This window comes from Phallusia mammillata, chromosome 7 (assembly GCF_965637545.1).
Source record: "Phallusia mammillata chromosome 7, kaPhaMamm4.hap1.1, whole genome shotgun sequence".
Lineage (NCBI taxonomy): Eukaryota > Metazoa > Chordata > Ascidiacea > Phlebobranchia > Ascidiidae > Phallusia > Phallusia mammillata.
Genome location: NC_137258.1, coordinates 5764224 through 5777264, shown reverse-complemented (window position 1 = coordinate 5777264; position 13041 = coordinate 5764224). Strand labels below are relative to the sequence as shown.

Here is a 13041-nt window from a genome sequence, read left to right as displayed (position 1 = left end):
AGGGTATGAAAGTTAGTCAGTAAATGACTTGTATGGATTTCACTGTAGCTTTCGTCTATACTAGTTTTATCCTACCTGCAATCCAGGATTGTAAGTCGAGAAGGTTTCGAATGCGGACCCGGCTTTACACTCTGCCTCGTTGATGGTGCAAGTTTCGAGACACTTGTACTACATGCTTGCCACTTTGCTCCAATCTAAAGAGAAACATGACTTCCACAACAGTCATTTTTGTTATTTGAAGTGTTATTGTCTCTCTACCGCATACCGCACTGATGACAAGATTTCTATTTTAAATGAATTATATTGAAGTGACTGTTATGTCGCCGACATATGATCAAGGCAATTTTCAAACGTTAAATGTCCAATACTTTTCCACAACTTGTCAAGTACTTCCCATAGTATCGAGTGGTTAGCTTTATCGATTACATGTCACAGGGAAAACATACGTATGTTGATAGGTTATAACTGGTTGTATGTCAAAGGTAGCGATGCCTGCTCAGTCATTTGAATCAATTTTAATAATTCGCTCAAGTGGTATGTTATTTGATATGGATTTTAGCGTGTGTTATAAGACAGTGCGCATGAAAAAAAGGTCCATTCGCACACTCACGAAAAAAGGTCTATTCGAAAACACTGTTTAAAAAATGCAATTGGTTGAGAAATTTTTGTACCTTTTACTTGACATTGCCAAGGCTAATCGGACAGTGTGCATTAAGATTTTAAATTAAGCTTAGATCTGGCTAAAAATCTGAAGTGTTAAGAATTTATATTATGACCTAGCAACAGGGTCAAGTGCAGTTATATTTAATTGCAGTTGCAGAATAATTTATTACAGACACTGAGTTGAACCGCATAATGTACGAGGTTGAAATTTAATTATTATACGCAAGGTTCAATTTTATCAGAATTGAAAATGTTGTTTAATTTAGTCATTTAAACTGACATTATTTTAAACCGGTTGGCGCACAAAAATCTGTGGTCCCGCAAAAAATGAATAATGTTCCTGAAATATCAATAAAGTTTCAAGAAATGAGCTTCGTCTTTTATTTTAACTGGTAAGGTGCTTTAATTACGCCAAAATTAAATCAGAAAATCTTGTTTTCAAAATTATTTTAAATCATAAAAAGAAACCTTTTACCGTGCTATAACGCTTTAGTATACCAGTATACAATATATTGTGTTTGTTAGAGTCCTTTGTCTTGTAATCACTAATCCAATATGGCGGCAAGTTACATAACATACCAAGTTGTATCAAGTAAATTTCGGTATTTTTGGAGATTTAATTGTGTATGAATTTCGCTCAAGGCAAAACCGAGTAATGGAAACGCGCCGAAGGCCGAGAATTCGCCGAAACTTGTCTGCTGAATATCGAACCGCATCAGATAGTTTTCCTGGCACACCCTGGCCCGTTTCCTGACAACCACAGAAAGCACACCGATTGTTTAATTATGTATGCAATGATGCCTAGTCTGTTTGTTTGCTGTTGGATTTTGTTATTCGAGTGTAAATTCAAATCGTTTAAATTTACCTCAGGCTTGTCGTTTTTGTCGTATATTTCATTAAACGTAACCTTAATTATGTTACTGAGTAGAACTCCGCTTGTTTTGTTTGATTGAAAAAAAGCTTTATGCCTTTTATCATGGGTCCGCCGGTGCACCTGCCTAGCCATAACAACATCACTCATAAATGTTTAATTAGAAAGCAGAAATCGGCATAATAGCGCAAGAAACCAAGAATTGATGTATATATAGCGAGAGCTGCTATATTAATCACATTATTCCATGGCTTCCTGGGGGCCTGGGAGATTGTGTTGCCCATTGGTGTAATATTACGCGTGGTTTTATTGAGCCAACTTTAATGCTTTGAAGTCAGAAATACGTCCAAGCAATACAAATTTGGCGTCGAATTCCGGCTACTATTGATTAATTATTACCGTTTTAGCATCCGTTGTATGTGAACTTTTAGATCTTACTATAGGCACCGATGATAGACATCGAAACAAACGTTGTGTTACTAAAAGTAGATTACTTCTAAACTGTATGGTGAAAATTTTCTACTGCACTAGAATATTGTTTAGGTCTAGCCCGGTTAGTTTCATTAATTACAACGTACGGCCGACATTTTCTTAGGCATTTGATTCTACTTCCTGTTAGATTATGTGTTAGGCCTATATACCTTTATTATCTTTGTTTTTTTCTAGAGGCCTAATTAACTTTCTAAATACACGCATGTTATGCGAGATTTTACAAAAATTTCTGGCTACGAACGCAAATGTATGTTATACACATGTGTATGCAAAAATTTTGCATTTTATGTTTTTTACTTCGCTTTCACTGATAGAAACAAGGATACCTGTCAAGTGGTAACCGGACGCTTTTGTTTCTGAGCGTGTTTTCGTGTTGATCCAGATCACCGGGGAGCGATTGCCCGAACGCTGACAAGAAGGTCGTGTAGGCCTTTGTCCTCTATGACCTGAAGCCTGTGCCCTGTAGTAAACAACTTCCAATATTTCACGGCTGTCGTGGCCAAATAAGAGGTGTGTTAGCCTGTGCTATTGTTTTTGATACGTCCCACTTCACTATCACACTTGCGATGTAATTGAATTCGCAACTGTCATAGAATGTGTACACAGGTTTCACATTTTTTGTTTGTAACTTTTCTGATGGCATCCAGTGCATCATGGTGAAAAGCTTTAAACTATGTGTTGTATTCACATGCATGTATAGTGTAATGACGCCACATTTAATTGGGGAGAACGTTTAGGAAGTTAAGAGGAGTGGAAATGCAAATGACGCAAAGACAACGATCATCTGTCGGGCACAATCGATGTGTTAGGTTGGTTACGTGTCCAATCAGTCCACTGAGTGTTTTTATGGCTACTTTTTCCAAGCTTAGTGTTCCAAACGTGCTTTGGGAATAAGCTTCGTTCAGTTGTGGGTTCGAATTTCACCGCAAACCGTAGCCTTTCTGTATTACGTCAAAATCCGTGTTAAGTTTATGCTTGTGTTTGTGGCTATATTGCTGTAGATGTAAATGCTGAAGGCTGATGTAAGATCAGATATACATGCAAAGAAATCACTGCAGGTACTATAGACCAGAGCTTCCAGTTCGTTTGTCATGGCTTATTTCTATAAAACTTCTGTTATAAAAAAGTTTTTATTATGCATGTATTTTAGTAATAATAACTTATGTCACACATGACATATTGCGCTTACGACTTGTTGCATAAGCCGTAATCAAAAAGCAACCTGCAATCAAATTTATCGATGCACTTTGCTACTGATGGATCGCTCCTTTGCCAAAACATATCAGGTTTTAGGGTTCAATAATGTTGCATAACCTGACGACCTGCGATCGATTCAGCTCCGATTTCAGTTTGGCAAACCAAGTTGCCCAAATAATTATATATTGACCTTTATTGTTCGATCGATCCTAATAAATAATTAATTTACGTTTCGCAGTGACTCCAACACCTGAATTAAAAAGGTATTAACGGAACCATTAGCTACGCCTCAAAGTAATATATTCGGTGTACGGGGTATAATAACCAACACCAGATAAATTGCGCTGGTGTAATATGAGTATGTAGTCGAATGCGCAACCGTTTCGCTCCCAGAAGGTTTGTGAGTTTAAACTAGAAAAAATATTAACCAAAATTTTGATTTTTTGTAACTGGTAATAACCAAAAAATTCTTGTAAATTTAGCTGCCAGGTTTGAGCCTAATAAAACACAGCTATATTTAAGTTCACTTTCAAAAACAATCTACCACGAAGTGATAAAAATGAAGCATTTACAAATTATCTTCGGAACCAACACTACAAAAATGACAAGCATTTGTTTCAAATTTAAGCTGACCTCTTTTAAATACTATTTAATCTTATTTTGTTTTCAACAAATGCCCATCCCTAAAATGGTTTGCTGTACCATAAATTCTGCTTTACCCAGGAATTCAAATTATGGTCATCGAATGTTTGCAGTTTTTGCTTTAAACCAATATAGGTACTCCGATATCATAGATTAATTATTCTGATATCATAGATTATATCCTTGTTTGTCATTTTTGACCCAGTCAGTTCACATTTCACGTTGTAGTGGGTTTAAGTCAGTTACTGCACGGTTATGAGAATCTTGCCTTATTTTAGACCTTGGTCAGCCCACAAAGTTCTTAATTCTAACCACACTGACACGAAACAATCTGGGACTTTCCATTCAATGTCATAATATATGCAAACAACCGAGTAGAGCAAGGTATTGGATGTTTTCGTTATTTTATTAATTGTTCTTAGAATCACCAATCTACATAACTCTATTATTCATTTAAATATTGGTTGTGGTGCTGCACAACAAAGTAACAGAAGTTTTAAAGCGACTCTTTTACCCGTCACTGCTTGGCTATTTCGGTAATTCGTCTGAAAGTGCAATGTGCAAATCTTAATTTTAGAGGAAATGTCCATATTTACGCCCACACAAAACTATAACGTCAACACCGATTGGTGAAAAGTCAAAAACTGAATATGTAGCACATGTTTTGAACACCTTTAGGCATTATTGCAGATTTTAATACTTTTTATTGGTTTTGAACAATAAAACACTCGTTCTATATAGAACTATTTTTGCACGAATCACTTCAAATGCAAATCATGGCTGGTTAAGATGTCATCAGTTTTTGTGTAAGTCCACTTGAGCAAGTTCTGACTCAAATGCTCTTTTGAGTGCGGTAGAATTTAATTGCAACTTGCATCAACGTAGAGAAAAAATACCTGAGGGAACGTAATGATTTTGTCAGGCTATTTTTTCACTTAAGTGGCGTGAAATCTCAAAAATTTCTCGAATCCACCTATGTGCACAGCGTTGTGGTTACTTGCTTTTTTGTAATATTTATTTTTTTCTTGCTGTATTATTTCGGCAAAACCTCTCAACAAATCTGAAAAACATTTGCAGGCCTTCACAAGTTAGAGTAAATTTTTAGATTAACACGTGTCCTATTTTTGGGAAATTTTGTCGAATGCCGATTTTGGTGCAAAATGTCATGTATTACTATGTTGACTGGTACATCCACACAAGCCTACTTGAACGCGAGTCATAAAATATTGACTATAAAGTCTCTGCGAAAACACAGCAGAGTCGCGACTATAAACCATCTCGTTTAATTTACAACAACCAGCTATTCTTACCATCACTTGTTTGATACGACAAAGCGGTCATCGGATACTGGATGCAATTTTTTATTGTCGCTGGGGACTATATTTAGCGGAGAGAGATGTAAACCCGAAGCAGACGAATAAAGGACCGCATAGAAGCGACGAAATCTAGGCAGATCGCCTTACTGCGTTCTTTCTCTTGTCGTGTTCGACTTTCTTTAGCTCCGCTGTAATTGACCCGGTAAACAGGCGTTTTTGATTACATGAAAGCGCGTGATATCCCTAACGACAGCATCGGGGGCTTTGGAACTCTCGGGAAAGAGACAGGAAAGTTGATGTCTGGAAATTTCGTCGCAAAATCTTGAAAAGTAAGGTTTTTGTGTTGAAAGCCAAGTCTTAGTGTTGAAGCATGTTTTCAAAGCTTTCTATGGACTTTATGGCAAAAAAGCTAAAATACAAATTGGATGACTTTACAATGTCAGATGTTCTAAATTTTCCAGCCCAAAAAATTGATTTGTTGTCATACTTTCCAAAACCGCCCTACTTGAAGTGCTATTAATATTTCAAAGAAAATGAGTTATTTGTTGTTGTTTTTTTAACAGTACAAAAACGCTAACTTGAAAAGCCACTTTGTGCTACGAAGCATACCCGAAGTGGCCAAATAACAACTGTACAAAAAAGTATACTATCAGTATCAACTCCAAAGTACCAAAAAGTATACTAAAATAGCGGACGATCATCTAGAAATGTTTTTGAACTAAATTTGGCCCGATGAGAATTTACTACTTGAAGGTCATCACTTGATTGGCAAAACGTAAATGATTGTTGGTACTCAACTTTGCGTGATGTCGACGACATACCGTATAGCAACGTAACAGATTAGATTAGCTATAAAGTGGATGCAACACAACACAGATTTTTGTCAAATGCGGTTAAACTAGATTTGATAGTGTCAATCCAGGCAAATTTTTGGGCCATAAATCCGCTGTTTTGAAGCTTTCTCGTAAGGTGGTCACGTAGTTTGCCATGTTTGCAAAGCGTTTTTAGTGAAACACAGAATATCCTGGTAGTTAATATTCCAAATGTCATGTGCAAGTATTTTTTTACATGCGAAATTGTCTCAGTGGTTGGTTTATGTACCATAATTCGAATTTAACAATAAGTAATAGGGAACGACTGCAGCAATTGTGACTTGATTAAAATTACCTCCGGAATTTTGGCGCGACAAAACCAGTCCTAGAATTTGCCAGCGTAATCTGCTTTGGGTAAAACCGGCGTGACACGAAATCGTTTGACTGGAATTATGGCACCTGCAACTCCAGTTATTTTGTTTCTAGGCCACGTTAAAAGCAGACTACTACTTTAAAAGGTTAATGTACAGCAACCTTATTGCCTTTTTCACAACAGTGAATTATGTGCGTCACAATAGCTTATTATGATCCATCAATCGTTGTTCTAGAATTTGTTTTCACAGTGATTTTTGTGGTAGTTGTTTACAAGGTAGTAGGAACAGGAGATTTTGAAGTTAATGTACTGACTTATTCTGGTGAAATATTGTGCAGGGATTTTTTTCTTTCCAGCAAAAGAGTGTTAAGGCAGAGTTTGGTTTATTTTAGATTTTTGGGTCAACCAGTTGCTGTACAAATCAGCAAGCAAATTTCATTACTTTTATGTGCAACGAAATAAGTTGTAAACCAAACCATTTGACAATTTTGGACTTTTTCTTAAAGTTAAATGCAAATTTCAGTTCTAGTCCAGCCGCTGTGCATGTATATATATTAGGCCCATTAGAAAGTATGTCCTTAATTTTTTATGAGGCTATTCATTAGCGCTCAATTTGTCTCAACTTTAGAGAAGGTCTGTGATGATTGACCGATTTTGTAAATTAGTGGCCTGCAGCTTTGTAGCAGCTGATTAAAAGACGGTAAAAGAGTGGCGCCAGTTTCATTATTTTGTATGACCCCAGCGCAAATGGGTTGTCAAGTTTTCGCCATAGTGTCTACGTCAGTCTATGACGTCACTGACATGTAAGCCGAGGTACAAATAGGCAACGGTAGCAGATTTGGGAATGCTAGCCACATTACTAGTATGCCCTGTATGTTTTATGTTTTTAACAGTCCAGTGTACTTGCACGGAAAAACTTTCGAGCCACAATGATTTTTAATATTTTGTAATTTATGCAAGGCCTGGATCATTACGAGTTTAATAAAAAAGTGATATTAAACTGACACACCTTTCTGTCTCTGTTTTTAATTGTATAGTTTCCGTTGAAGTCGGGAAAGTATTAAAACTGGATTTTAATGGTTTAATCAAGCGACGCCTGTAACAATAAAATATCGATGCACTATATGCGCAGAAGCAATTTGGAGTAGGTCCTAAAAACCGGTAAACCGTAAAGCCGCGATATAAATGGAGGAAAATCGTGGTAAGACTGGCCGCAGGCAACTGATGTTCCTGAAATACCCGGCATATTACTTCTGGCGTTTTTTGGCTTAATTTTACAATTGGTGGTCGCCTGATATTTTAAAGTGATTATCACTGTCCTTCAGACTATAGTCAAGAGCTTTTACGGAACTTGTGACATTTATTGACAGTTATACCCACTCGAAGCTATATCGCATGTTTCGGGATCGCTACCTTATTCCTGATTGGCTTATTCCACGGGCGTGTCAAGGTGATTTTTTACGGCGCGGGCGCCTCTGTCAATTGAAATCCGTGGGGATCAAATTTTCTCACGCGCTTTTTTAGGCTCCAAGTAGCATGAACCACAATATCTGAATACTCAAGAAACCGCAGTTAACCGATATAGTTTGTAAAAGTGATAATTGTTTCATACTTTATTTGCAAAAATGCATCCATACGCAGCGAAACATTTTTTTTTTTACTTTAACAATTTAAATTGGTGTTGTAGTTTTTCGATTTACAAAATTTCGGATGTAAACTTATGTATAAGTAACAGTGCAAAGTAATGCAGAAACGTAGTTTACAGATTTAGGCGCCAATTTTCTGATATAAGCAACTTCGAATGTTTACACAGAAAAGGGACATATTCAATTCGTTTTGGCCATTTCGTCTCTAATGAGTTCTAAAAATAACTTCGACACCAGAAAATACGGGAATTTGTGCCACCATAACGTCATTACGTAATCAGTCTGTAATTCCGCGGACGCCTTTAGTAACATGGTTTTGATCGAGCCTTCACCAAATCGAGCCCCAAACACAAGACCCGTGCAGCCCAAATCCGATCATACTAGTTTTAACGTCACGATTTACCAACAGGGATCGATTTTAATGAGTTTTAAAGAGATTTGGAAGCGATCTAATTAAACAGCCTTGCTATCCTCTTGTTTGTCTACTGACTTGGCTTCGACAAATGAGTTTTGACATTGTGAACCTGTTGTTCTCCCGGTGGACGGTGGTTGAAAGACTAATTGCCTTGTTGCCAAAATGACAAACAAACTGAAAAAATGTTTTATGAAACTTGTCTTACGAAACTTATACTAAAGCAAAATCTCTACGTAAACAACCTATCTTTTGAAATTATGTATTACAAGTACAACTCAAATAAGTTGTCGTAACAAGAAAAAAGGACTGATTTAATAATAAACTCGAACACATATTATTCGTTCGTTTATGTGCTGTGCACGCACGATTACAACGAATGCAAAAATTTGACATATTTTACTTTGTGTAAACCATTTTGCTAATTTTGTACTGTATTTCCAAAAATATTTTCTGTGTTTGAAAAATGCTTGTCTTAAGTTTATAGAGCTCTTCTGGCAAATGTATTTGTATTCCGACGTTTCGACGTCCTATACAGGTCGTCTTCATCATTCCGACGTCTCGTTTATCGTGCACTGTACTAGTCGCATTCAGTGTTATTTACCCTGATGAAGACGACCTGTGTAGGACGTCGGAACGTCGGAATAAAAATACATTTGCCAGAAGAGCTCCATAAACTTGATACTATGCCTGGCAGCAATAACTTATTTATTAAATAAATACTCTCTTGTTGTTTAGTACTGCTTTTTGTGTGAGTTTGTTAAACTATAGACTGCTGTTGTCTTGAAAATACACATACATCAACAGACGCATTTTGTATGGCGCCGATGAACCTATAGCACGTACAACGACATTTTCCAACGTGGACAATGAGACTGAGATTTTGATGCTTATCGCCGTAATTCCTAACCGTAAAATTGGCCCATGGTCTTATCGGAATCTGTAGATCTGACTGCAGCACAAGCACACACACTTGTAATATACAAATCAGTAGGAAAGGTACAATTCTCCGTCTGCCGTTATGCGAGATAACATGCAAAACGTCTAAACGTTGTGTTTTGGTAGCAGCAAAATCACAGCAATTGCGTCAGCGAGCCGATTGCGTATGATTATCAAAGCCGATGCACTTTCAGATAAAAGCACTTTTTAAAACAAGATAACAATAGCGTCTGATAAAATGTTTACAATTAAAACATTCTCGAGAATGGAATTTTAAGAATTGGAAATGGATTGGATAAATTTGTAGTGGAACTTAGTTATAAATTTATCAAAGTTTTTTTTACACATTTTTTCAGATCAACCTTATTTACTGGGAACCCTATATAGTTTATTGGGAACCCTATTGGCGCGTATAAAAATGTTCACCTTTTTGGGGCTAATTATATCCAATGGTGGCGCTAGAGACACATTGCGTCGAGTCGGGTTCCTGTTTGTGTCAAGCGCCTTTCGAAGAAGTGTTTGCGAGTAGAAAGGGGTGTGTTGCGGGCGTTGTCGTTCCGTGTATCGCGATTTACCTATAAATCAAAGAGCCTGGTCCTAGAACAGTGTGTGATAGTGCTTTTTGTTTTGTTTTAAACGTGTGTTTTTGCGCTAGCAACAGCCTGTAAACATTGGTGTAATATTAACTTGTCCATTTTTGATCAAACCTTGCTTTTGTGACTAATAGTCGTGAAAAACGATTGCTTTTGGTTGTTCACGTGTGTAAATCTAATAGGTGTTTGATGTTCTCTTGGTGTTACGAATGTCAACAAGACCTGCTGATTAGTGATTTAGTTGATGTGTATTATTCATCTTCAACGGTTGCAGGTAACTTTTGCAAACATGTTATTTTTCTCGCAAAAGTCGAAATTTACAACATAAAAAACGTGTAAAAGTAATTATTATTTCGAAGACCTGTCCAACTGTCTTTGGTAAACCACCGACCCATACTTATAGCCGTTCGAGGTCTGCGAAGTGGCATCTGACTTCTGCTTTAAATGCGGTATCGATAAGAGCCATGTCAGTGGCGTGATGTTCCTAGAAAAGGTCAGAGCCAAAGTCGATTCTGGGCACAAGAAACGCCTCGCACGTTTTTCGCCGGCCGGCACTAGCAGAAAAGCGTGAAGACGTGACCCAGATACAATTTTGCAATGTTAGATAGGTTTTGACGTAAATTTGGGTTTCTGTTTTAAAGACAGTGATTCTGACCCATATTCTCGCTTTAGTTTCTGACGTTTTTTTGTTTACCTTTTGAAATATCTGTAATGGTCACATGTTAGCTGTGGAGTTTAATACCATGTGTTGCGGTCACGCAGGAAAAACAATTTGCACTTCATTTATGGAGATAACTTGCAACAAGGATACTTCAAAGACAACTTTTAAAGCTAAAAATCTTCACACGTTTTTTGTTTAAATGTTTTGATTTTGACTTATGTTCATTAGAAATGGTTACTCTGACCTGTTTTTCTGGCGACTGCTTGCTGTCTTTGGGGCTCAACAATGGGTCTATTCAGCAAAGTATTTCAACGGTGACGCTTATTTACACAGCCCAACTTGCCACAAAGATTTATGGGGGACTTTCCCTGTTCTGCAACCAAGAGTACCATTGTACACAGAAAAGTAGCTAGGCTTTGTCGTTTGTATCGTTGGGGGTTTGTGCTCAATCATTTCGAACCTCCAGCTTATGGACGTAGACTATTAGAAGACCGAGAAACGATGTTCTTTCTTTTTGAACGTTTCAGCAAAAGTTGGTGCTATATCAGTGAGATAAAAGGCTAAATGACGTTTGGAAAGTTTAGAACACGTTTTAATGTGAAAATGTTTTACACATTTTTTAAAATGTGCTTGCTATGACTCGACTGCTTGCTATGACTCGACATCGAATACGTTTATATTTTAAACTTTGACCTGATTTTGTTTTACAGAAATCTAGAATGCTTACGTAAAAAGGCTAAAATGAACTGTTGCATGCAGTGAAGAAATCTGAAGTAGGTACGTCTATAAGCTGTATGTTTTATCAAACTCAAACATAACTCAACCCTGAGCTGAACTCAGGCAATGTCTGGCCTGTTGATTCTCTTATCTTGCAGAGTCAAAAAGGGTGCCCTTGTTTTCAAACCACAGGTATGTTTTAAAGGGGGGGAATAGATGACTTAGGGCGTTTTTGGTGTTGAAGTAGGCAATTAGGCGGATCAACTTGCATGCACACGAAACTTTTAATAGAGTTATTATATTGGAAAAACATTGATTTTGTTTTTAAGCTTGTTATAGTCAAAAAGTAACAAAGTAAATTGTCGTTTTAGATAAATAAAAAACAACAACTTCAGGATACAATTTTATGCTTTGTTAGCTTGTTTTAAATGTGTGAGAGTGGCGGACCAAGAAGTTATCATAGGTAAGATGCATGCAGTGCTGACGAGAGTTCGACTGCTACACTGACCAAACAAACATTTGGTTTTACTCCACGTCGCCCCTAATTACCCTGGCGGCCGGGAGGGTAATTAAGGCTCTCCTATTCAGGGCGGCCTAATGTTTGCCAAAGAGACGTAAACCTGTAAAAAAACGCACTTGCTTGTTTGCCTAAAGCGCGAATTGCCCCCTTTATAGTTGGAATGCATTTACCCCGAACAGGATCGGGATAATTTATCGACTGCGGCCGAGCAGGGGTCTATAAATAACCACCCTGCTGTCGTTTGCACAGTGCTCCTTAATCCCGGGTAATCTCGTGTTTGCGCTTCCATTAAAGTTGCTCTCGACGCAAGAAGCCGAAAACCCGAAGAGCCGCCCCGCGAGGCAACTTTAAACCCCAAAGTCACATGTGGCGATTGAATGGATTTTTACAAGCTTGTATTTGTGGCTGACAAGTCATGTTGTTAAGCTAATACTCCAGTGGCACAGATTGCTGTTTCTTTTTGTACAAGTTTAGAATACTTTAGGAAAGTTTTTTTCTGAATGATGTGAATGCGCGTGGGAAACGGTAGCGATTTTGAGAAAATTATGCTGACCTTTTTAAAGGTTGCCCGTACAATAGTTTGTTGTGTTCAAATCCGCTACCCATTTTTTGTGACGCAAATCAAGTATGAGCTAAATTTAGCATTCAAACCTGTTGCAGTTGGCGGTGAAAGTCGAAACGCGTGGTCATAGGGCGGCTCTCATTGTGTGCCTGTATTTGGTTAACCCCGCGATCCGAGAGCTTTACGACCCACTACCTTGTTTGCGTGCTCCTATTTGATGAGCGTGCGTTGCTCGCATACGATGACTGGAGCAGCAGAAGCGCCACGGACAAAGTTACAGTAACAAGTTATTGCTTCTGAATCACCTCAAGGCTTAGCTTTGCCTCCTTGCTTTACAGATCACAGGCAGATGAGATTAAGGTTTGATCAAGGAGTCCGAGATACAGGCTAGGCTGTGTTAAGCTTGAAGTGTTGGCTAAGGGATCGTTACAGTTTGTTTGCTGTACTTTCCAGTTGCTTTTGATCTCTTGTTCGTCGTTTTATGGCGTTCCAAACTTTGGCGCAATACAGGAATCATTTGAGTAAGTCTGATTGTACGCTTGTAAGTTTTTTTCAATTGACTAAGAACGAAGTTTAGGGAAAATGTTTTCATCATACCTGGTACTAAAGGTGTTGTTCGTGACGG

The 13041-nt window shown here is 37.8% G+C and overlaps 1 long non-coding RNA gene across 1 annotated transcript; it reads left to right on the top strand.

Annotated features, from left to right (window-relative positions):
* The first annotated feature begins 5387 nt into the window (after positions 1 to 5387).
* On the top strand, positions 5388 to 11876 carry LOC145239444 (uncharacterized). Its single transcript, XR_013862311.1, has 3 exons — positions 5388 to 5510; positions 11328 to 11526; positions 11706 to 11876. It is a non-coding gene; the product is annotated as an uncharacterized LOC145239444 (long non-coding RNA).
* Positions 11877 to 13041: the final 1165 nt, after the last annotated feature.